Genomic DNA, 26846 nt, shown 5'->3' with positions numbered 1-26846 from the left:
GTCCCATGATCCACTATATTAAGTCTTCATCAATTTACTGTCATTAAGCCCAAATCATGCTGATTTAAATTAATAAAAAGAAAATGGCCTTTTAAATCTTTATCTCTTTTCCTACCACTGTAAATGTTCCTCAGAATCAAAAGCTAAAGAGTATTTTTAGTATTAACCTTGGAATTATGCTTAGTGGCTGCCGTGTGCACAGAATGATGCAACAAACTCGTTCTTTGAGTCTCAGGAGCAAACTAAAATACAATACTCATTAATGAATAGACAAAGAACTCCAGTTCTGGCGAAGGTGGGGGCATCACGCCCACACTGTTGGTGAGAGTGAAAATGGTCTCAAAAGATGCAGAGTGGTGAGTACACTGTAAGTGAAAATCTAAAAACCTCTTAACCCAACACTTCCATTTCTAAGACTTACACAGGCCATGAAAAGCAATAATCCCTAAAAGGAGAAAGTTAATCAATGGAACCTCATTAAAATTAAGATCCTCTGTTCTGCACGAGACACCATTAACGGAATAAAAAGGGCAAGCTACTGAAAGTTGGAGAAGGTATCTGCAACTCATATAACCGATAAAGATCTTGTATCTAAATTACATAAATCAGTAAGAAAAAGGAAACCCAGGAAAAGAATAGGCAAAAGACTATGAATTAAGCACTGCACCAAACAGGATATCAAAATGGCCGATATTCACACATAAACCTGTTTAACTTCACTAACAATAAGGGAAACACATTATAATGCAAATTAAGCCACAAGGAGAGATCACCACATCCGTAGGAATGGCTAAAATTAAAGTTTAACAATACCAAGTAGTGCTGAGGATGAGAAACAGGTACACTGAAAATGGATCCAACCAATTGAGAATAGTTTGGCATTATCTGGCACATTATCCTACAACCCAGCAATGTCAGTCCTACGTTTGGATTCCCTAGAGAAATATATGCACATATGCACACACACACACACACATGCACACACACACACCGTGAAGTACATCCAGTGTTCACGGCAGCGACATCTGTAAAACCTGCGCTACACACAACCGAAGTGCCCACCATCAGTAGAATCAAAATATGGTAGCATACAATAAAGAATGAACTACACAATATAGGTGAATCTGAAAAACAAAATGGTGAATGAAAGAAGCCAGACACAGAAGAATGCATACTATAATGACTCCATTTGTAAGAAGTTCAAAAACAGGCAAAACTAAACTACACTGTTGGAGATGCAAACACAGCTGGGACACAATAAAGATATGCAAGAAAAGAACTTCGAAACAGAATAGTAGCTACTTTTAAGGGGAAGGGAGCTGTGAGTGGAAAAGTGTACTCGGGGCTGCTGGCTGCCAGCCACACTCCAAGACTTGATCTGAGTGGCAGGTACGAGGGTGTTTACTTTATGACATTTATTAAGCTGAACATTTATGTTGCATGTCTTTACATTTTTACAATAAAAAAGTTTTAAAACAAAAAATAATTCCAGAATTTCCAGCAAGGAACACTACTGTGGACAGTTATTTGAAGTAAAACTGTAGAATATTTCATGAGAAATGATGACGCACCAAGTGAATTAAGCAGTTAAATTTACACGTTATGATTACATCATCTATTTAAAAAGAAAAATCGTGTGAGCATGTGTGCACAGACAAAAGACAAGAGCGACACGCCTCACGTGTGTTAGCCATCGCACCTCTAGGTGGCAGAGTTCTGAGGACTTTCTTTTTGATTTGGAGTATTTTCTATAATTAACGTGTATTGTTTTTTGTGATTAAAAAAATGACATTTAAAAAATTATAATGCTAAATCTTTCTTTGACAGCTAAGTCACTAAAAGCGAATTTCCTTCCTCTAGGTCCCAGAGTCTAGGGGAACCTAGTGTTGATTACAAATCTCATTAAACAGAAATACTGCCCACTTGTTTGCAATTCAAACTACTACCCCAAATTTCCAAAGCCATGTATTTTCAGTAAAAAGCAAACAAAACGTTTAAGAAAATGAAAGCAAGATTTGCAATTCTAATTCTGCCTTTTTAAAGATCCTTAATCTCTCCATGCAAACTTCAGACATCTGATATCATAAATTTCCAAACATTAACTGTAGACATCTGAAAAAACAATGAAATGGGCTACTGAGAATTATAGGCATCAGATAATATGCTCTCAGACTCAAGACTTTAATTTTTTTGCAAGGATATTTTCTATCAAGAAACGTTTTTTTAGCTCTCTTCCTCGGCGCTGCCTGCGGAGGGGGCAGCCATCTGTTACTGGGTATCATGGCTGCCCTCAGACCTCTGGTGAAGCCCAAGATCGTTAAAAAGAGGACCAAGAAGTTCATCCGGCACCAGTCAGACTGCTATGTCAAAATTAAGCACAAGTGGCGGAAACCCAGAGGCACTGACAATAGGGTGCGCAGGAGATTCAAGGGCCAGATCTTGATGGCCGACACTGGTTACGGCAGCGACAAGGAAACAAAGCACATGTTGCCCAGTGGCTTCCGGAAGTTCCTAGTCCACAACGTCAAGGAGCTTGAAGTGCTGCTGATGTGCAACAAATCTTACTATGCAGAGATTGCTCACAGTATCTCCTCCAAGAACCGCAACGCTATTGTGGAAAGAGCACCCCAGCTGGCAATCAGAGTCACCAATCCCAACGCCAGGCTGCGCAGTGAAGAAAATGAATAGACAGCTTGTTGTGCACGTCATATTTGTGTTATAAAACCATAAAACAACAACAAAAAGAAACTTTAAAAAAAAATTAACAGGTAATGAGTGATCCTTTGCTGAAACCTGATTTAAAATGTTATGAAAGACAATACTGGGGTATTTAAATGTGACTGCATAGGAGATATAGAAAGGTTGCAATAATGTTAAATTTCCTGAGTGTGATAATTACATTGCACTTATATATGGGAATGCCCTTGGATCAATGTATAACCCTTGTGTCCTTTTTCTTACTTTTTAAAATGAAGTACAACTTACATAGAGTAATATGCACAGTCTTAAGTATACTATCTGATGAGTTTGACAAATGCTTATCAAGATATAGAACATGTCCAACATCCCTAAAAGGTCCTCTGTGCCCCTTCCTAGTCAACCCCGACTCTACAATGCTCTCCCACCCCACTGAGACGATTGTTCTTATTTCTATCACGAAAAATCACTTTTGCCTATTCATGGCCTTTATGGAAATGGAATCATACAGTCTATACTCTTTTGTGTCAGTCTAATGTTGATGAAATTCATCCCTGTTGCTGCAGGCATCAGTAGTTCATTATCCATTATTACAGAGTAGTATTCATATAGACAACCATGTGTTTACCTATTCTCCTGTTGAAGGACATCTGTATTATTTCCAGATTTGGGCTATTATGAATACAAAGCTACTATGAACATCCTTGCAGACACCTTTTTCTGGTTTTCATCTCTCGTGTGTAAATATTTAGGAACAGAATTGCTGGGTTTGGGATGAATGAATGCTTAATTAAAACAAACAAGAAAACAACTTCCAGACATTTTCAAAGATTTCCACTCCCAGCAGCACTGTATGGAGTTCCAGATGCTTCAAATCCTCATCAGATGGTGTTGTCAATCTTACTTTAGCCATGCTAGCAGATGCAGTGGTACCTCACGGGGGTTTTATTTTTCATTTTTCTGATGACTAAAGATATTGAGCACTTTTTTATATGCTTACTGGCCATTCTCTTATCTTCCTTTTTGAAGTGTCTGTTCAAGTCTTTTACACATCTTTAAATTGAGTCATTTGTCTTTTTATTATAGTTGCAGGAGTTCTTTGTTCTGGATCCTTTTAAATACTGATCATGGGCATGTGTTACTTTTACAAACAGATATATTTTAAACACTTTCTTTGGAAATAATTTTGTATTTACAGAAAAGCTGGAAGAGTAAAAGCAGCACAAAGAATACTTGCCTATACTTTTTACCCAAATTCACCTCCTAACACAAGTAAGTGTTCTTAAAATACATGAAGTATATTAGTTTGGCAAGGCAACTGTAGCTAATGATGAAAATACTACTACTAATAAATAAATAAACCTGAATATTTTCCCCTAAGTCAGATATTTTTTTAAAGATTTTATTTTTAAGTTATCTCTACACCCAACATGGGCCTCAAATTTACAATCCCGAGATCAAAAGTCGCATGCTCTACTGACTGAGCCAGGTAGGCATCCCAAGTCAGATTTATTTTTTTAAAAGAGCATTTTTTAAAAGATTTTATTTGACAGAGAGAGCACAAGCAGGGGAGCAGCAGGCAGAAGGAGAGGCATGGGGCTCGATACCAGGACCCCGGGATCATGACCTGAGCCTAAGGCAGACGCTTAACTGAGCCACCCAGGTGAACCCCAAGTCAGATATTTAAAAATAAATAAATAAATAAAAGGCACTGTGAATATAACAAGCCCCAAACATGAATAAAATAGAACACTAAAATTTCAACTGACGAAATTTCACCTGCCCAAGATTAGGTTCTGAACTGGAAAAACAGATAAACAAATCCCAGGTATGCCTTTTCTTTCTTTGTAGATCTAATAAACACTTCCTGAGCAAGAAATGGCTATGGCTTCTTAGGGAAGGCTGATCTAGGGGTGTTGAATATAAATTATTAAAAACTAACAGCATGCTGACCACTCAACAGTATGCTAGAATTCCTAACAATACTTATTCTTTTTTTTTTTTTTTTAAAGATTTTATTTATTTATTTGACAGAGAGAGAGATAGCGAGAGCAGGAACACAAGCAGGGGGAGTGGGAGAGGGAGAAGCAGGCTTCCCGCCGAGCAGGGAGGCCGATGTAGGACTCGATCCCAGGACGCTGGGATCATGACCTGAGCCGAAGGCAGACGCTTAACGACTGAGCCACCCAGGCGCCCCAACAATACTTATTCTTAAAAAAGAGATTAAAAGAGAAAGAGTGTTCTAATTTCCAGACAGTGTAATTATCTACACCGAAGAGTCAAGAGATTCAGACCTAGTAAGAAATTCAGTGAGGCTGTGAGATTCAAGAGTACATTAAAAACTCAGCAATAACATCACCAATTAGAAAATGTAATTTATAAGGAGAATATAAGATACTTAAGAACAAGTTTCACAAAAGAAATACAATCTTATGAAGAAAATAAAACTTTACAGAGAAAGGTTTAAAACTTAAACAGAGAGCCACACCATCTTCTATATTAAGAAAAACTCAACATTGTAAAGATGCCATTCTCCCCAAAATGATTTGTAAATTCAGTAAAATTTCAATGAAACATAATTTTTTTTTAATACAACCTGACTCTGCTAAGGGCCAAAAGAGCCAAGACACTCTTGAAAACAGAGTAAGAAAAGGGAGGACCTGCTTTTTTAGAAAGCTCTAGTAATTGAGCAAATAGAGAACAGGACAAAAGAAGAACAGAAATCAATCACTACAGGATATGGGGTTTCTTTTGGGAGTGACGAAAACGTTCTGGGATCAGACAATGGTGATGCCTGCATGACTTTATGAATACACTAACAGCCACTTAACTGTACACTTTCTGTGAGTTCTATCCCAATAAAGCTGGGTTAAAAATGTCTTACTGAATTTAACTGACAGTTCTGAAAACATGAAGGAATTTAACCAGAATCTGTAAAAATCACATAAAAACTATTAATGTGCACAGAAAGTTTATGCTTCAAAGGTAAACTTCAGCTTTGGACAATGGAAGCAAAATGGTCCGTTACCGATGTTTTAATTTTGTTATATGAATCCTAGAGAGGAATTAAAACTAGCAAAGCAACCTCTGTGTATGCTTGAGAAAAGACTTCATCATTTTTAAAAATACTTAATGTAAAAAAAGGTTCTATTGAATTTGAACTCCACTTGCATTATCACAAGCAGTTTCAATATTATAGCTGTCAAAGAAAGAAAAGAGCTGTTATTTTAAAAATGAACACACTCCTGGAATACAGTTTAAAGAGAAAAAAAATTGAGTTCTTAAAGACAAAAAAGAAGCTTCCCTCCATCAGAAATAAATTCTCATCTATGATTTGCCACCCATCGCTGCAAAGCTTCTAGTTGATGGTGGCATGACCACAGGGGTCTATGACCCCTCCCCTGAAACCCTTGGATCTAGATGTGCTTTAGAACAGTATTTCTTGGGGCGCCTGGGTGCTCAGTCAGTTAAGCATCTGCCTTCGGCTCAGGTCATGATCCCGGAATCCCGGGATCGAGTCCCACATCGGGCTCCCTGCTCAGCGGGGAGTCTGCTTCTCCCTCTGACCCTTCCCCCTCTCATGCTCTCTCTCATTCTCTCTCAAATAAATAAATAAAAATCTTTAAAAAAAAAACAGAATTCAGGATCTCTTGAATTTGGGGGTGGTAACAGTGCATATAGTTTTAATATATCATGTATTAAACACACATTAATATTTTTTGAAATAACACGTATGCATATACCAACTAAAATAAATAGCCTTGTCAATTTGGATCAGAGCTTTGCCACCAAATGAGTTTAGACAGGACAGGTTTTACTGCCAAATGAGTTAGGAAAAAAATTTTTCACTTCTCAAAATATTTTAGATTTTAGGGGTGCCTGGGTGGCTCAGTCTGGGCCTCTGACTCTTGGTTTCAGCTCAGGCCATGATCTCAGGGTTATGGGATGGAGCCCCAAGTTAGGCTCTGTGCTTAGAAGGGGGTCTGCTGCTTTCTCACTCCCTCTCCAGGTCCTCCCCCAGCACACGTGAGCGCTCTCCCAAATAAATAAATCTTTAAAAAATGTATTTTAGATTTCAGAATTGTTAATGAGATTATGGACTGTAGAGAAAGCATGTCTCTCAGTAAAATTTTCGAAAAGATCTGGAAGTTTTATAATGCTACTTTTCTCATCACAGGTATAAACTAAAATGTAAAAAAATATTAATGACCTAGGAAATGAACAGAGGGTTGCTGGGAGGGGCGGGTAACTGGGTGATGGACATTAAGGAGGGAACGTGATGTAATGAGCACTGGGTGTTCTATAAGACTGATGAATCACTGAACTATACCTCTGAAACTAACAATACACTATATGTTAATTACTTAAATTTAAATCTAAAAACCCCAAAAAATAACTTAAAAAAAAACCAGCAAAAATACATAAAGGATAAAACACAATAAAAACCCACCTTAATAAATACATTACCAATCCCATCAATCCTCCTGGTTGCCCCTTTTGATTCTGTCCTCCTTCCTCCCCAGGTAACCAGTTTTCTGAGTTTTGTGTTTGAGTCTTATTTTTCATAACGGTTCAACTATATATGTATATATCAAATTTTTCATGCTTTTGAATTAGCTCTGTATCAACAGCATACTGTAGGTATTCTTCTAAGACTTGCTGTTCATACAATTCTATGTTCCTGGCCACCCAACATACTGATACACAGCACTTAGTCTTTTCATTGCTATTATTCATTCTATAGATATACCACAATTTATTTACCAATTCTTTTGTCTGATGGATATTATGTTGCTTACACTATGTTGCTTATTATGTCTTGCTATTACAAACAATGGGATTACGAACTTCCTTGTACATGCAAGAATTTCTCTAGGACATATACCTACTGAATTACTGAATGTGAGGGGAGGCATACCTTCAACTGTATAGGATAAACCAAATTGTGGTCAAAAATGATGATTGCAGAGGCACCTGGGTGGCTCAGGGAGTTAAGCACCCGACTCTTGGTTTCGGCTCGGTCATGATCTCAGGGTTATGGGATGGAGCCTCGCATTGGGCTCTGCGCTCAGCACGGAGTCTGCCTGTGATTCCTTCCCCCTCTCTCCCCACCCTCTCTGTTCTTCCCTCCGCCCCTGGCTCATGCTCTAATAAATAAATAAAACCTTTAAAAAAAAAATTAATGAAATGTTTTCTTCAAGCCTCAAAGAAAGCCTCCAAATCACCTCCATTTACCCATTAAAACGTTAAGGAAGTAGTCCACTGGAAAAACTCTCACGCATTTGCACATGGAGACTACAAAAGTAAAAGGAGATAACTGCAGTGGTATTTGTAATAGTAAAAAAACTAAATATCCATAATAGGGGACTGGATAAATAACATCAGGTATATTGGTATGATACACTATTAAACAGTAGCTGAAAGAAATAAAAATACACCTATATAAAACAAACAGATCACTCGTTTTTAATGGATCCACATGAATAGGAAGGATACACATTAATGAGTGTTTGCTACTGGGAAAGAACAAGGGTCATAGGCCTGGGTGGCAGGTGAAGGGATAGGGGTAGGGTAGGGTCTGGTGTGGAGGTGTGGAAGTCAAAGTCATTTCCCACTTTCTTTGCACAAAGGCCTGAGCTTCCATTTAAACATGGCGAAAGGGACACAATTCTTTGCATCCTCCTGAAGCCTCTTTAGAATGACTCTAAGAGAATAAAGATATAAATGGACAAAGGGAAAGGGGGAGGAAAAGGCAGATGAGAGATGTCAACAGATGGAAGATGGATAGCAAGAAGACAGGCAGTAACTGACTCAGCAGGGAAAAGAAAGCTGAAGTCTGAGGCTACAGAGGGAAAAGCCAAAAAGCTGGCCAGTTAGTACTGTGAAACCCCCAAGAGACCAGTGATTAAAGGTCCAGGAACCACTGGACACAGAGGCGAGGCATGGGAATGAAAACAGGAGAACTTGTTGGAAGTCCGAGCCAAAGTTGGACCCCTCAGGTCTCCTCTCTGTCCCCCAACAATCAGGCAATATCCATCTCTAGCCTCAGAAGAAAATAGGAGATTTAATTCTGGCTGGACTGAACCAGAGAGGGTCCAGAATAGAAGACACCAGCTCAAGGAATGGGGGAGGAAGTGAGATGCTTCACTCTAAGCAGGAGCAGTAAGTCAAAGATGACATATAAAACAGTGACTCCATCAGCTCCCTTCTCCAATTCGGCTCCCAAAGCTCTCCTCATGGTGGTAGCCGTGCAACCCCAGCCCTAGACTGCTCTCAGCTAGCTGGCAAGAAAGGAAAGGATTTATCTTCCCAGAAAAAGTGACCAGCCTAAGAGAAAACACCTTCTGGTGGAGAACTGGGGATTTAAAAAACAAAACAAAACAAAAAAAGCATCTGGGTCCCCACTCTCTATCACATCCAACAATAGTGCCCACAAGCACAGAATCTGCCAGTTCTCTCATCGTGAATGACTATCAAGGGCCACCAGATATTTGAGCACAACTGTCAGATCAAACAGCAACCAAAAACAAAAGGACGTGAAAGGAAACGGTGATAATGAAGATTTCACGGTAAATGTTCTCAAAGAGATAGTCCCAAAACAAAAAGTACAGAAGGCTATTTAAAAAAAAAATAAAGGAACATCAGTGAATGTGAGCAATCTGCTAGAAACACAAAATGATACAAAACTCCCAGAAACAACAACAAATAGGTTATATCCCAAAGAACTGACTCAGAAGAAAAAGAAAATAGGTTTGCATCAAGAAATTCTCACAACAAACGTAAATTCTAAGAGAAAACAGAAAAGACAGAAATACAAGACGTTTTCCCAAAACGAAAAGACCCGAGTTTCCAGATTTAATAAGGCAAAATGTCCTGCAAAATGAAAAAAGACGCATTCCACAGCACTGCACCATGAAATTTCAGAAAAAGAACTGAAAAAGAGATCCTAAAATCTTCCATTCAGAAAGAACACATCACAAAGGAATGAGAACGGCATCATGCTTCTCAAGAACAGTTTTGGAGAATGTAATGTTTTTTGGTTTTTGTTTTTTTAAGATTTATTTGTTTGACAGAGAGTACGTGCCAGTGGGGGTGGGGAGGGGCAGAGGGAGGGAGAGAGAGTCTCAAGCAGACTCCTTGCTGAGCACAGAGCCCGACGTGGGGCTTGATCTCATGACCCTCTGAGATCACAACCTGAGCCAAAACCAAGAGTTGGACGTTTAACTGACTATACCACCCTGGCGCCCAGAACGTAGTATTTTCTAAAATTCTTTTTTTTTTTTAAGTTTTATTTAAGTAATCTCTACACCCAACATGGTGCTCAAGCCCATGTCCCCGAGACTGTGTTGCATGCTCTTCTGATTGAGCCAGCCAGGTGCCCCTCTTCTAAAATTCTTAAGTCAAACCAATAATCCAGTATGGAACACAGGATAAAGATATGTAAGGTTTCAAATAATTTACCTCCTACGCACTTGTTCTCAGGAAGTAACTGGAGAACCTGTTCCACAAATAACAACAATAAACAACAAGCCAAACTTAACTAAAACAAAAATTATATACACACAAGATCTAGGAGAGAAACTATATCACAGAAGACAGGTGAAAAGAATTCCCAAGGTGGTGATGAAGGGAAAGCCCAGGAATACAGATGTATGTCAAACAGGGTAACCAACTCACCCTAATTTGCCTGGGACTTTCCCAGTTTTAGCACTAAAAGTTCTGTGTCCCAGGAAATTTCTCAGGACAGTTGGCCCCACTACAAACATACCAGGAACAGGAGAAAGGACGGCTCCCAGACTGACCTTCAGAAGGAAGACTGAAACTGATGTGTCGGACCATATCAAGAATTTTATCACTATTAACAGCATTAGATTCATCTTTTCTGTTTGTAATCCATTTTGGTTTTTCCTCATCGTCTTTGTTATTTCACTTAATTTTTAAGTGTGTGAAACAAGGCATGGTTATAAAAGCCCAAACTATACAGAAGGTTATGCTCAAAGAACTGACACTGCCCTTATCCCTTTCCTTCCCACCTTACCCCCAACTGCACGCTCTGTTCCTACCCATCCCCTGTTGGGTGACCAATCTGATTAGTTTCTGGTTTCTTCTTGGGGTTCTTTCTGCATGAATGATGATATACACATCTATTTTATTTCCCTTTTATCCTCAGACAAACAAATTGCATGCCATACACAGTATTTTGCACTTGCTTTTTTCACTTAACCATATATCCTGCAAATCACTCAATCATTTCATAGACAGTCTTCATTCTCTTCTCAGCTGCATAAAATTCCATGATGCAGATGTACCAAAGTTTATTCACACACCCATCCCCCATGTACTGGCATTTAGGTGGCTTTTAACATTTCACAAATAAAAATACTACTGTCTTGAATAACCTCATGAATCTGTACTTTTGTATGGTTAAAGGTGCATCTTCAGGGTAAATTCCTGAAGTAGAAATGCTGAGTCAAAGGTTAAATGCAAACGTAATTCTGTTAACAATGCCAAATCCCCCTCAAAAAAGGTTGCATGGATTTGTATTCCTAACAGCAATGTATGAGAGTGCCTATTTTCCCAGAGCCTTGAGAAGAGAAAGCACTGTGATATCAGCAGAAAATTTTAAAGTATTTCAAATGACTAACATAACCACACTGAAGGAGGGAAGGTGTGGAACTAGCCCCAAGTAACTTTTGAACCCGCTATTTTAACTATGTAAACTTGCGCTCAAGAACTAAACTATAAACAGTGAGCTCTCCTTTTAATAGATTTGTTTTCCACAGTGGAAGGGGGCTGGCAATTCTGAAACCATTAAATGTTTATTCTGAATTGAGCAAATGATCAGATACAAAGTAGATAATGCAAGCAAGGATTTTCACTGTTGGAGCAGCAAGTTATAAATATGGAAAGGGGTAAAGCTAGAATGAACCCTACAGTAAGAGTCTGGAATTGAAGGTATCACTATGAACCAACATATGTAAAGACAGACAAATACAGAAACAGACATAGATGTATACATGTACACTATTCTGAACTAAGAGTATCCTGAGTTCCCTGGAAAAATGGCTGATTCCAAAGCTGGGGCTGGAAAATGTAAGCTAAACCCAGACATCTTGCTGGACCAGAAAGCAAAAAAGTACAAAAATGTTCGGAATGAGGGGGACCTGTCAGGACACGAAAGCCATGGTGAAGGGAGTCCCACTGGCCACCTTTGCACAATTCGTGTGTTAAAGCTAATGACGGCAACAGATAACTCAATAGTAAAATAAGAATCCAAAAATCCATAATGAATAAACAAATGAGAAAAGAGGGCTCTTCCTTACTGCAGAATGCCAATTAATAAATGTCAAATGAATTTTAAAAATCGCCACTTGACAAACGTCAGAATAGAGACTGTTTCAGGCTGGACTCATTCATTCATCAGGGGATGCTAAAACTAGTGGATGAAAGTATGATGAGACTAATTATATAAACTCAAAGTATCTCCTCACAAGATACTTCTTATTTACAGTGCAGAAAATGGCAGACACCACCTCAACCAAGTGACTGAAGTTATTATGAGAAATCAGACAGGGGTGCCTGGGTGGCTCAGTCCTTAAGCATCTGCCTTCAGCTCAGGTTGTGATCCCAGGGTCCTGGGATCGAGCCCCGCATCGGGCTCCCTGCTCCGCGGGGGCCCTGCTTCTCCCTCTCCCACTCCGCCTGCTTGTGTTCCCTCTCTCGCTGTGTCTCTCTCTGTCAAATAAATAAATAAAATCTTAAAAAAAAAAAAGGCATATACCACTTAGTAAACTCATGAAAGCCCACTGTCAACGACAGGGTTTGTCAATGAGGCAGATCTGATTCTGAGTTGATGGGCAGCCACTCAATGAAACAGACACACCCGCACAGTTGGAAACAGAGGATGAAGATACAACAGATGTGTTCCAGCAGCAGACAGGTGTCTACTAAGAAGGGAACCTGTTATTTTACTCTAAAACTCTGTTCCTCCAGACCAAGACATTCTCAATGAGAAAACCGCAATTTTGTTCCACCACATCCTGACTACTATAGTATCGTGTTTTCTCGATTCTTTCATTTTCCCCTTCCCCATTCCTTATTGTACATAAAGTAACCATGTACATGCACAAACATATTGTGTGTGTGTGTTTTTTTTTTAACTAAATGGCTAATGGTTTATTTTGATCAACATAAAGTACAGATGGGGTGGGGAACTGCTTCTGTGAGAATACCCCCTTCTCCATTAGTAGCATGCTCATTCGGCTCTTATCTTTGTATTCCGGTAAGTTATTTTGCTCTGTTAAAACAAACAAAAAAGAACATAAAAATCCTTGCACTCCTTGTTCGATTGTAGAATTTTAAGTGTTTTTCATTTATCACTGTAAAACCAAGGACATTTTGTACGTAGCTGTTACTTATACGGCAATCTGTCTTTAAGCAGGGATAAATTACTCTATAAGAAATGAATCTTAGATAGTTTTCCCTTCAAGTCAAGCATCTTGTTGTTTAAATAAACTTCTTGTTTTAAAAAAAAGAAAGTAAATAGCCTGAACTCAAAAAATACTAATATCACAAAAGACAAAATTTGTGGGAACTTTTCCAGATTAAAGGAAATGAAGAGACTTGACCAAAAAAATGCACTATGTGATCCACAACTGAAGGTACCCTCAAAGAGAATTTTGTAATTAGCATTAGTAAAACAACAGGCAAAATTTGAATTAAGTATGCAGATTAGCCAGCAAGCAGTACTATATCAATGTTAATTCTCTCATCCTGATAATTGCATTGTGGTACAGGACAGAAACACGGGGCTCAATCCCAGGACCCTGAGATCATGACCTGAGCCAAAATCAAGAGCTGGACACTCAATCTGAGCCACCCAGGCGCCCCTGATGATGAGTGATGAGTGATGTTAAGCATCTTTTCATGTATCTGTGTGCCATCTGTATGTCTCCTTTGGAAAAGAAAATCTATTCAGGTTCTCTGCCCATTTTTTAATTGGATTTTTTTTTTTTGGTGTTGAGTTGTATAAGTTCTTCATATATTTTGGATATTAACCCCTTATTGGCTATCATTTGCAAATATCTTCTCCCCTTCAATGGGATGCCTTTTTGTTTTATTTCCTTCACTGTGCAAAAGCTTTTTACTTTGATATAATACCAATAGTTTACTTTTGCTTTTGTTTCCCTTGCCATAGACATTTTTAGGATGTTTATGGTTTCAGGTCTCATATTTAGATCTTTAAACTATTTTGAGTTTATTTTTATGTATGGTGTCAAAAAGTGCTCCAGTTTCACTCTTTTGCCTGTAGCTGTCCAGTTTTCCCACCACCATTTGTTGAAGAGACTGTCTTTCTCCCATTGTATATTCTTGCCTCCTTTGTTGTAGATTAATTGACCATATAACCGTGGGTTTATTTCTGGTCTCTCTATTCTGTTCCACTGATCTATGTATCTGTTTTTGTGCCAGGACCACAGTGATTTGATTACTACAGCTCTGTAATATAGATCTTGAAATCTGGAATTGTGATACCTCCAGTTTTGCTTTTCTTTCTCAAGACTGCTCTGGCTATTCAGGATCTTTTGTGGTTCCATACAAATTTTAGTATTATTTGTTCTAGTTTTATGAAAAATGCTATTGGTAGTTTGATAGGGATTGCACTGAATCTGTACACTGCTTTGAGGAACACGGACATTTTAACAATATTAATTCTTCCACTGTAGCAAATATCAAGTACACACTGAAGTATTAACACTCAGGAATAAAGGTATAATGGGGCTCCAAATGGGGCTCTAAAGTATTAATACTCAGGAAGAAAGGTATATTTCTAAATACAGAAAAAAGAAGTTCTTTGTTCTGTACTTAAAAACTTTTCTGAAAGCTTATCAATGTTACAAAATAAAAAGAAATTCTTTTTTAAGTGGGCAAAACAATAAACTTGATAGGAAGAGGATAAAAATGGCCAATAAACATGCAAAAATGTATTCATCATTTATCATCAAAAAATGTAAATGAGACATGAAGAAAAACATGATCATTTCTATTAACACAGAAAAATTATTGAGAAAATTTTGACACATTCATGATAAAAACTTTCAACAAACTAGGAACAGAAGGGAACTTGCTCAACTTGATAAACAGCAAAATATGTACAAAATATCCATAGCTAACACCATACTAATGGTGAAAAACTGAATGCCTTCCCTTGAAGACTGGGAAGAAGGCAAGGATACCCACTCTCACCACTCCTATTCAACATACAGCCTGAAATGTTAGCCAGTGTAATCAGTCAAGAGAACAAAAGAAAAGGTACACAGATCAGAAAGAATATATAAAACTGGCCCTTTTCACAGATGACATGATGGTCTATATAGAAAATCCCAAGGAATTTAGAAGAAAAACTCCTAGAATTAGTGATTAAGTTTATCAAATTCAAGAGGATATAGGTCAACACACAAAAATCAATTCTGTCTATATGCAAGCAATCCACAATTAGAAACCAAAATTAAAAGCACAATACCATTTATAATAGCTTCCCAAAAAATTAAATACTGAGATATACATCTAATAAGACATGCAAAATCTATACACTACAACTACAAAATGCTCATGAAAATATCAAAGATGATCTAAATAAACAAAAAGACATACTAGATCCATAGACTGGAAGTCTCACCATAGTCAAGATGTCAACTCTCCCCAAACTGATCTGCTGGTTGAATGTATTTACTATGAAAATCTCAGCAAAAAACAAACTTGTAGATATAGTTAAGATGATTCTACATGGAAAGGCAAAATAATTAGAACTAAAACAATTCTGAAAAATAATAAAGTTGAAGGAATCACATCACCTGATTTTACATCCTATCATACAGCAATACAACACTGTAATCAAAATAGCATGGTAGCAACAAAGGACAGACATATAGGTAAATGGAAGAGTCCAAAAGTAAAACCTTTTACAAAATATGGCCAACTGATTTTTGACAGAGTTTTAAAAGCAATTTAATAGAGAAAGGGTAGTCTTCACAAATAAATGGTAATTTAACAAGTGGTCATCCAATAGGCAAAAAAATGAACCTTGATGTAACTCTGCACCTAATTCAAAAATTAACTCAAAAGGAATAACAGACCTAAATGTAAAATATAAAACTTTCAGGGGCACCCGACTGGCTCAGTAAGTGGAGTGTGCAACTCTTGATTCCACTGGGGTTGTGAGTTCAAGCTCCATGCTGGATGTGCAATTACTTAAAAATTAAATCTTTAGAAAAATAAAACTTCTAGAATATAAGAGAAAATTTTTATCTAGAGTTAGGAAGAGTTCTTATACATGACAAACACAAAAAATCTATGAAATAAAAAAAAATTTTTTTAAGATTTTTTTTTTTTAAAGATTTTATTTATTTATTTGACAGAGAGAGACATTAACGAGAGAGGGAACACAAGCAGGGGGAGTGGGAGAGGAAGAAGCAGGCTTCCCACCGAGTAGGGAGCCTGATGCGTGGCTCAATCCCAGGACCCTGGGATCATGACGTGAGCCGAAGGCAGACGCTTAACGACTAAGCCACCCAGACACCTCCAAAAGATTTTAAGTAATCTCTACACCCAACATGAGGCTTGAACTTATGACCTAGAGATCAAGAGTCACACACTTCACCAACTGAGCCAGCCAGGCACCACTAAATTAAAATTTTTAAATCAATAAATTAGACTTCACCAAGATTCACAACTTTTACTCTGTAAAAGACACTCTTAAGAAAATAAAAAGATAAGCCACAGGCTGGAAAAAATATCTGCAAATCACATATCCAACAAACAATTTGTATCTCAACAACTCTATATATTCAATTATAACAAACCAATCCAATCAGAAAATGAACAAAAGACTTGAACATAGGGGTGCCCGAGTGGCTCTGTAGGTTAAGCATCTGCCTTCAGCTCAGGTCATGACCTCAGGGTCCTGGGATAGAGCCCTGTGCTCAGCTCCCTGATTAGTGGGGAGTCTGCTTCTCCCTCTCCCTCTGCTGCTCCCCCTGCTTGTGCTCTCTCTCTCTCAAATAAGTAAATAAAATCTTAAAAAACAGAAGATTTGAACATAAATTACACCAAAAGATATTGAAATAGAATGTAAGTACATGAAAAGATACTGAGCACCATTACCCATTAGGAAAATGCAGATTAAGTCTTTTGAGATTACTGGGCATCTATTAGAACCGATAAAAGAAAAAATATTGATAATACCAAGTGCTGTTGAGAAAGCACAACAAGTCATAACATCACTAGTGGGAATTAAAAATGGTACTCCCACTTTGGAAAAAAAGTGTGGCAGTTTCTCACAGAGCTAAACATGGTATTAATACCAGCAATTCCACTCATAGGTATTTATCCTAGAGATAAAAACATTTTCACACTGAAACCTGTATACGAATTTTCACAGTGGCTTTATGTGTAATAGCCCCAAACTAGTAACAACTCAAATGTTCCTCAATGGAAGAATGGATATACAACTTGTGGTATATTCATAAAATGGAATACCAGTTCAACAATAAAAGAAATGGTATTTTCTTTTTTAAAGATTATTTTTTATTTTTTATTTATTTATTTAATTAATTTGACAGAGAGAGGGAACACAAGCAGGGGGAGAGGGAGAAGCAGGTCTCCCGCCGAGCAGGGAGCCTGATGCGAGGCTCAATCCTGGGACCCTGGGATCATGACCTGAGCCAAAGGCAGATGCTTAACGACTGAGCCACCCAGGCGTCCCAAGAAATGGTATTGATAAACACAACAACTTGGAAAGATCCCAAGTACTATGATGAGTGAAAAACACCAATCTCAAAAGGGAACATATTATATGATTCTATTCCATTCTGAAAAATATAAAATTATAATAAGGCTATCCTAGACTATCCAGAAGATTAATTTTATATTGTCATGTAACAAATTACCACAAAGTTGGTGGTTTAAAACAACACACATTATTATTTCAAGTTTCCAGGGGTGAGGGCTCTGAGCATGACTTAGCTGGGTCTTCTGCTCAGGGGCTCATTAAGTTTCAAATCAAAGTGTCAACCAAGCTGCTTTCTTTCCTACAGCTCAGGGTCCTTTTCCAAGCTCATACGGCTACTGGCAGAAAACAATTTCTTATGGTTGTAGGACTAAGGTCAATTTCTTACTGGCTGTCAGCTAGGGCCTGAACTCAGCTCCTAAGGATCCCCATAGTTCTTGTGATATGGCCCTCTCACAACATGGCAGCTGCTTCTTCAAAGTAAGCAAGAATTGCTCAATTATTCCATCTCAGACCTCCAGGTCCTCTTTTAAAAGGGCTTGCCTGACTGGGTCAGGCCAATTCAAGATAATCCTTCTTTGAGTTGACTTAAAGTCCATCTGACCAGAGATTTTAATTACACCTGTAAAATCTCTTTGCCTTTGCCATATTCTATTGAGAGAAGCAAACTGAAGTTCTCACCCCCATGCCAGATAAAGAGATAATAGAAAGACACAGGTTATCAGGGATCATTTTAGAATTCTGCCTAGCACATTTAGCCTCCAGCCATCCTGCCAGCTGACCAGATACATGAGAGCCCAGCCCAGGTCACCTCAGATAATCTGACCCAGGCCAGACCAAGAAAACACCCATCCAACCAACTCTCACAAGGAATTGTGAATTAAGTATACAATTGTTTTAAGGCACCAAGTTTTGGGATGGTTTGTTATATAGCAAAAGCTAATGGACACAACACACATAAAATACTTAGCCATATGGAATAATCAGGAGGGGCTCAAAGATCAGGCAGAAATGAATCTACTGATGGGGCCAGTAATGCCACAAGGAAATGTACACACACTTGTATTTTTAATCTAAAAATAAAAGAAATTAAGCTTCACCTATTTAGTATATGGATTGACACTGCTGCCCTTTCTCAATTCCTATGTCAGTCCCACTTCATAGTCAGTATTCTGAAATTCACTTACTTGTTCTCAATATGTTTCATATGCCTTGTTAGATAAACAATTTTCTTACCTAGTTTTAATCAGGCTTAAAAACATTACCATAGGGGCGCCTGGGTGGCTCAGTTGGTTAAGCGACTGCCTTCGGCTCAGGTCATGATCCTGGAGTCCCGGGATAGAGTCCCATATTGGGCTCCTTGCTCAGCAGGGGGTCTGCTTCTCCCTCTGACCCTCCCCCCTCTCATGTGCTCTCTCTCTCTCATTCTCTCTCTCAATAAATAAAATCTTAAAAAAAAAAAAATTACCATAAAGAAACGGCAGATCTGAGATAACACTAAAAATGTGAGTGATGATGATGATGTGAGTACAAAGGACACCAAGAAAACAGCAGGGTTGACATTTTTACACTAAATATATAAACTCTTCATCAGGTATGTTACAAGGTAAAATCAATGATGAGCATATCAGACCTGAAGAGAAAATTAGCCCAAACTATTCAAAAGTAGCTAAGACTAACTGAAATATAATATATCCTCTATTATTAATACACTGTTAATGAATTTTAAAATATACCATAATTTTAAAATATTTTTAAATTTCTGTTTTAGAGTGTATTTCTCAGTAGGCATATTGTAAAAGACTATATGCTAACTTATATCCAGTTATAATGTATAAACAAGTATCTATACACTGAGAATATAAACTCAAAATATTTTTATTACCATTAGGGGGATAATTTGTTTTTAAAGATTTTATTTATTTATTTATTTGGGCGGGGGAGAGAGAATCCCAAGCAGACCGCACTGAGTGTGGAGCCCGGTGTGGGGCTCGATCCCACAACCCTGAGATCACCACCAGAGCCGAAACCAAGAGTCAGATGCCTAACCAAATGAGATACCCAGGTGCCCCACGGGAATAATTTATAAAATGTGAATCCCACTGCCACTGGCACTGAAAAGCACTGCAGTGACATTATCAGAGTTGTGCTTTAGCATCACTCTGACAGCAGTTTGAACACTGCATCAGAGATGCAAAGAATGTGAAAACCAGACAAATATTAAGAGACTAATGCAGTAGTCAGGCCAGAAGTAATTACTGCCTAAGTAAGAATGTCAGAACTGTAAGGAAAAATACTGTGATGAGCATTAAGTAAGAATGAATGAAAAGAACACATAAAAAGCTACTTTTGTAAAGGAAAGAAAAGGAAATAAGAAAACATATATATTCGTATAGCTTTATAAACACAGGAAGGATAAACGCCACCTAACAGGCTTAAAAAACAAGACTTAAAAGGATACATTTCCAAGTAATTTTATCTGCATTCTAGGACAGAGCTCAAAAATAGTGACATAAGTACAAAAATATATAGAACGCAAAGTAAAATTCACAATGTCTCTCATTCAATCAAAAATCAGGAATGCAAAGAACCAGAAAAATTTGACCCATAATGACAAGAAAAATAAATAGAAACAGATCCAAAATTGACACAGATGATAGAACTAGAAGATGGTTTAAAAAGTTCTTTTATCTGTATTTCACATGCCGAACACTGAACACATTAAGCAGAGAGGTGTAAAATATAAAAAACACCCAAACAGAACTTCTAGAGATTAAAAAAAATACAATGTCTGGATTAACAGCAAATTGAACCCTGAAGAAGAAAAGATGAGTGAGCATGAAGATATACCAGTAGAAACCACCCAAAAAAGAGTATAAAGACTGAAAAAGTATGCAGTCAGCTGCAACTTCAGGTGGCCAAATATACATGTAATTATAGTCCCAAAGGGAGAGGGACGGTGTAGGACAAAAATATTTGAAAAAATAATGGCTAAATATTCACCAAATTTCATCTAAGAAGCTTAACAAAACCCAGGCATGAGAAGCATGAAAGCAAGCTACACCAAAGTACATTATAATCAGAATGCTGAAATACAATGATAAAAAGAAAATCTTAAAAGTTGCCAGAAAGGAGGAGAAAAAACCCATTACTCACCGAGGAACACAAATTAAAATAACAGATATCTCATCAGAAATAATGCAAGCTAGACACAGTGGAGCAACTCCTTTAAAGTACAGAAAGAAAAAAAGAGTCAACCTAGAACTCTGTATCAAGAAAATATCTTTTTTAAAAGAGGAAATAATTTTGGGGCACCTGGGTGGCTCAGTTGGTTAAGCGACTGCCTTCGGCTCAGGTCATGATCCTGGAGTCCCTGGATCGAGTCCCGCATCGGGCTCCCTGCTCAGCGGGGAGCCTGCTTCTCCCTCTCCCACTCCCACTCCCCCTGCTTGTGTTCCCTCTCTCGCTGTCTCTCTCTGTCAAATAAATAAATAAGATCTTAAAAAAAAAAAAAAAGACTCAAAATCTAAAAGGAAGAAATATTTCCCAATTGCTATGGTCTGAATGTATCCCCCCAAAATTCATCCTTAGGCTCTATGGGATGGTGTTAGAAGGTGGGGCCTTTGGGAGGTGATTAGGTGAGGGTGGATTAATGCTCTTACCAAAAAAATCCCACAGAGTTTACAATTAAAGTGAGTTAACAAAAAGAAGTCTGCAACTCGGAAGAGGGCCCTCATCTGACCGTGCTGGCACCTTAACCTTGGAATTCCAGCTTCCAGACTGAGAAAAAAATTTCTGTTGTTGTACGCTACCCAATCTGTGGTATATTGTTATAGCAAACCAAATAGACTAAGACACCAGTTCATTCGACAAGGACATTACTTTTACTTTCATGAAAATCAGACAAATATATTACAAGAAAACTATAATACATACCATAAATATAGATGCAAAAATTCTTAATAAATTTAACAAATCAAATCCAATAATAATTTATAAAAAGGATAATATAATCAAGTGAGTTTTATCCCAGAGGTTACTTTAACATTCACACTAAAAGTGAAAAAATATACATATATTCATCTCAGTAGATACAGAAAATGCATTTGAAAAATACATCCATAACTGTTAATAATTTTTGAATCTGGGTAAATAGGATAAGAGTGTTTTATACTATTTTGTTTTATCCTTGCAACTTTTCTGTGAATTGAGAATTATTTCCAAATAAAGAGCTTTGAAAAAATGAAAATACATGAAAAGCTATTAGCCCAGTTCCTGGAACAAATTAAAAGCTCGATAAATGCTAACTATAATAATTACTTAATTCAACTCCTCATATTATAGATGATGAAACTGAGGCTCAGAGAATATCATTAATTTACCCAAGTCATAATGACTAAAACTCAAGTCTCTAGGATCAGCCTTTCCCCCACCCCGACCACACAATTTCCTAACAGCTCACTAACTTGTTTAAAACAGAACAAAAACGGGTAATACATTTCTGGTTCTTTTTCTAGTTATGTCCTAATATCCCTAAAGAAAAAATATCCCCACCACACAAACAGCCACAAACAGGACATTCTGTGGAATTTCATCAAAAGCTTAGGATGAGAAAGGAGGATATGAAGGTGGGATCTTGGTCTGAGCTAATTAGATATGGAAGACAGACTGATCAGAGAGGGATATTAGTACCATGCACGATCATGTCTCTGAGCCAACCAGATTATTGAAAATAAATTGTCGAGAGACCCCACCCCAAAAAAAGAGGGATATTAGGAGAATGAGATTTTAATATGGAATATGTTACTCTGATACTGTCATGGAAAGAGAAAGGATAGGACTTCTATGGGAAGTATTAAAATGATTTAGCAGCTGACTGCATGCAGGGGGAGGGAAAAAAGCAGTCTGGAGTAAGTCATGTTTTGTGTCTGAGTTACTGAGAAGACAGGAACAGAAGAGACAGAAACATGAAATCTAAGAGGAAGGCCGACTTATGATGTCAGTAAGAAGACAGTAGATGAAGAAAGAGATGAATTTTCGATACCACTGGAATCTTTGAGTGGAAATGTCTTATTGGATGTGCAGATCTGGAGTTCTGGAATTAGAGACAGAGATTTAGGCATCTGCCTACTCAGGTAGGATAGCTAAAGATTAGAACATTACAGGAAAAGATGAGGAATCTTTTCTCTATCCCTAGATAGCTAAACTACTCCGAAAACAGGATGGCTACTGCAGCGATTCTTTACCCTAAGAACTGCTAATGAGAAAGAGCTGTGCCTCAGGCACTCCGATCCATCAGGCTGCAAAGGACCCATTTGTGATCTCAACTGACATATCCTTGCAGCCTCACACAATGCTTTATGGGCAAGGTGAAACAATCTTAGGGACATCACAGCTACACCACCAGCAGCACAGAAGTTCTGACAAAACTCAGGCACTTTTTTTTTTTTAAGATTTTTATTTATTTGAGAGAGACAGAGAGAGCACAAGCAGAGTGAGGGGCAGAGGGAGAAGCAGGCTCTCCACTGAGCAGAGAGCCCGATGCAGGCCTCGATCCGAGGACCCCAGGATCATGACCCGAGCTGAAGGCAGACACTTAACCAACTGAGCCACCCAGCGCCCCAAAACTCAGGTACTTTTAGGTTCTAGGGAGTTATACCTGTTTTACAGGATGTACCTACAAGTAAGCTAATGTATCATAGATCTTGCAGGGAATATGGCAGACAGGCCGGACACAGAAGCACTCATCTCCCAGTCCAAATGCATAGAAAAGGTGGGCAAATATAACCCACACAAATAGGCAAGCCCAAAAGCAAGAAAGGGAAATTCCCTGATGCTAGAAACAATTAAGCTACTCAAGTCCAAGAAACTCTCAGGGCTACCTAAACCAGATGCAGGTCTTAGAGTTTGAGATAGGTGTTTTTTTTTAATGCCTGCAAGAAACTAAGAGACAAGAAATTGAAAATGATGTAGATGCATTAAAGTACCAAAAAGCCACAAAGAACTACACAGGAATAACATGAACTCCGATTTCCAGCCCATGAAAAAGAAGTTTTACCTCTGAGAACATGAAACTCCACTATCACAGATATGGCTTCCAAAATCACTCTATCCAAGTGGTTCATAAACCCCAAGACAAGAAATTAGCCTAAGGACAGGTAGGTACGTCACTAAGGAAACCTCTCAGGTTCAGCAGAAACTCAAAACTTCCCTAGAGGGATACCTCCACAACCTGACTCACATAAAAAATAAATCCTAGGGGCGCCTGGGTGGCTCAGTCGTTAAGTGCCTGCCTTCGGCTCAGGTCATGATTCCAGAGTCCTGGGATCGAGCCCCGCATCAGGCTCCCAGCGGGAAGCCTGCTTCTCCCTCTCCCACTCCCCCTGCTTGTGTTCCCTCTCTCGCTGTGTCTCTCTCTGTCAAATAAATAAATGAAATCTTTAAAAAAAAAAATAAATCCTACAGATGATAAGTTTAATATAAGTCTAAATTTAAAAGTATATGAAGAATGGAACCACCGAAAGGGGGAGGGGGTTTTTAACAAACACAACAAATAGGCAAACTCAAACCTTAAAACACAGATACGGTGGAATAATAAAGAGGCTTTAAAATAATCATGTTTAAAATGTATAGGGGCCCCTGGCTGGCTCAGTCAGTAGAGCATGGAACTCTTGATCTCAGGGCTGTGAGTTTGATCCCCATGTTGGGCATGGAGCCTACTTAAAATAAAATAAATAAAATAAAATATTTTATTTTTTTTTAAAGATTTTATTTATTTATTTGAGAGACAGAGACAGAGAGAGCACATGAGAGGGGGGAGGGTCAGAGAGAGAAGCAGACTCCCTGCCAAGCAGGGAGCCCAATGCGGGACTTGATCCTAGGACTCCAGGATCATGACCTGAAGCGAAGGCAGTCGCTTAACCAAATGACCCACCCAGGCACCCCAAAATAAAATATTTTTAAAAATGCAGAAATAAAGTTAGAAATAAAAACCACAAGCAAAAATGAACTATTGAGACTCCATCAAGATAAAAAACTTCTGGGGGTGACTGGGTGGCACAGCTAATTGACCATCTGACTCTTGGTTTTAGCTCAGGTCCTGATCTCGGGATTGTGGGATCGTGCCCCACATCAGGCTCCACACTCTGTGTGGAATCTGCTTGGGAGCCTCTCTCCCTCTCCTTCTGCCCCTCCTTCCCATGTTCTCTCTCTAAAATAAATAAATAAATCTTAAAAAAAAAAAAAAAGAGCTTCTGCACAGCAAAGGAAACAATCAACAAAACTAAAAGGCAACCTATGGAATGGGAGAAGACATCTGCAAATGACATATAAAGGGTTAGTACCCAAAATCTATAAAAAAAAAATTTATCAAACTCAACACCCAAAAAATAAACCAGTTTAAAAATGGGCAGAAGACACGAACAGACATTTCTCCAAGGAAGACATACAAATGGCCAAGAGACACATGAAAAGATGCTCAACATCACTCATCATCAGGAAAATACAAATCAAAACCACAATGAGATACCACCTCACACCAGTCAGAATGGCTAAAATTAACTCAGGAAACAAAAGATGTTGGCGAGTATGCAGAGAAAGGGGAACACTCATACCATCGGTGGGAATGCAAACTGGTGCAGCCACTCTGGAAAACAGTATGGAGGTTCCTCAAAAAGTAACTACCCTATGACCTAGCAATTGCACTACTAGGCATTTATCCAAAGGATACAAAAAATACAGATTCAAAGGGGCACATGCACCCCAACGTTTACAGCAGCACTATCAACAAGAACCGTATTATGAGAAGAGCCAAAATGTCCATCAACCAATGAATGGCTAAAGATGTGGTGTGTGTGTGTGTGTGTGTATATATATATATATATATGAATATTACTCAGCCATTAAAAACAATGAAACCATGCCATTTGCAATGAGGTGGATGGAACTAGAGTGTATTATGCTAAGCAAAATAAGTCAGTCAGAGAAAGACAAATACCATATGATTTTACTCATATGTGGAAATTAAGAAACCAACCAGATGAACATAAGGGAGGGGAAGGAAAAATAAAACAAGATAAAAACAGGGAGGCAAACCATAAGAGACTCTTAACTATAAAGAACAAACTGAGGGTTGATGAATGGGTGAACTGTGTGATGGGCATTAAGGGAGGGCACCTGTGATGAGTACTGGGTGTTATATGTAAGTGATGAACTACTAAATTCTACTCCTGAAACCAATACTACACTATATGTTAACTAACTTGAATTTAAATAAAAACTTGGAAGGAAAACAAAAACAACAACACAAAACAGGGTGGCTCAGTCAATAGAGCATGAGACTCTTGATCTCAGGGCTGTGGGTTCAAGCACCCACACTGGAGGTAGAGTTTATTTAAATAAAAAAAAAAAGGGCGCCTGGGTGGCTCAGTTGGTTAAGCAACTGCCTTCGGCTCAGGTCATGATCCTGGAGTCCCGGGATCGAGTCCCACATCGGGCTCCCTGCTCGGGGAGGAGCCTGCTTCTCCCTCTAACCCTCCCCGCTCTCATGTACTCTCTCTCTCTCATTCTCACTCTCTCAAATAAATAAATAAATCTTTAAAAAAAAAAAAAAACCCAAAGCACAAGAGCAGCAAAAAGAGAGAAAGAGAAAAGAATTGACAAATTTCAAAAACAATCAAGTAGAAAATCTAGAAATAAAAATATGTGATTAAAGAGTGGAACATTGGGGCGCCTCGGTGGCTCAGTTGGTTAAGTATCTGCCTTTGGCTCAGGTCATGATCCCACAGTCCTGGGATGGAGCCCCACGTCGGGCTCCCTGCTCAGCAGGGAGTCTGTTTCTCCCTCTCCCTCTGTCCCTGCCCCCACTCATGCACGCACATGCTCTCCCTCTCTCACTCATTCTGTCTCAAATAAAATCTTTAAAAAAATTTTTTTAAAAAGCAGAACATCTGGTCAAAGCTAGATTATTAGTGAACTGTATTCTTGATCTGAAATAATCTCACAGAATTGAGCACAAAAAGATAAACAGATGGAAAATATGAAAGAGAAGTATGGAACACATCATGAGAAGCTTTAACATGGTGAAATACCACTGTCTGAAGAGGAAGCAGGAAAATTAACATTCAAAGACATACTGGCAGAGGCCACCTGGGTGGCTCAGGCAGTTAAGTGTCTGATTTCAGTTCAGATCATGATCCAGGGTTGTGAGACTGAGCCCCACATCAGGCTCTGCACTGAGCACAGAGCCTGCTTAAGATTCTCTCTCTGGGGGCGCCTGGGTGGCTCAGTCGTTAAGCGTCTGCCTTCTCAAAGACAACAACAGATGCCAGAAAACAAGGGAGCAACCTCTTCCTTTTTTTTTTTT

General features: G+C 38.4%; 1 protein-coding gene and 1 pseudogene across 7 annotated transcripts in view; one reads left to right on the top strand and one right to left on the bottom strand.

Moving 5' to 3' along the window:
• ASXL1 (ASXL transcriptional regulator 1) overlaps window positions 1-26846 on the bottom strand; it is a 70037-nt gene that overhangs the window by 12315 nt on the left and 30876 nt on the right. The window lies entirely within an intron of this gene.
• Window positions 2251-2730, top strand: LOC115943526 (large ribosomal subunit protein eL32 pseudogene; annotated as a pseudogene).

This window comes from Leptonychotes weddellii, chromosome 10 (genome assembly GCF_054177405.1).
Source record: "Leptonychotes weddellii isolate Sample4059 chromosome 10, ASM5417740v2, whole genome shotgun sequence".
NCBI lineage: Eukaryota > Metazoa > Chordata > Mammalia > Carnivora > Phocidae > Leptonychotes > Leptonychotes weddellii.
This window is presented reverse-complemented; position numbering and strand designations above follow the sequence as displayed.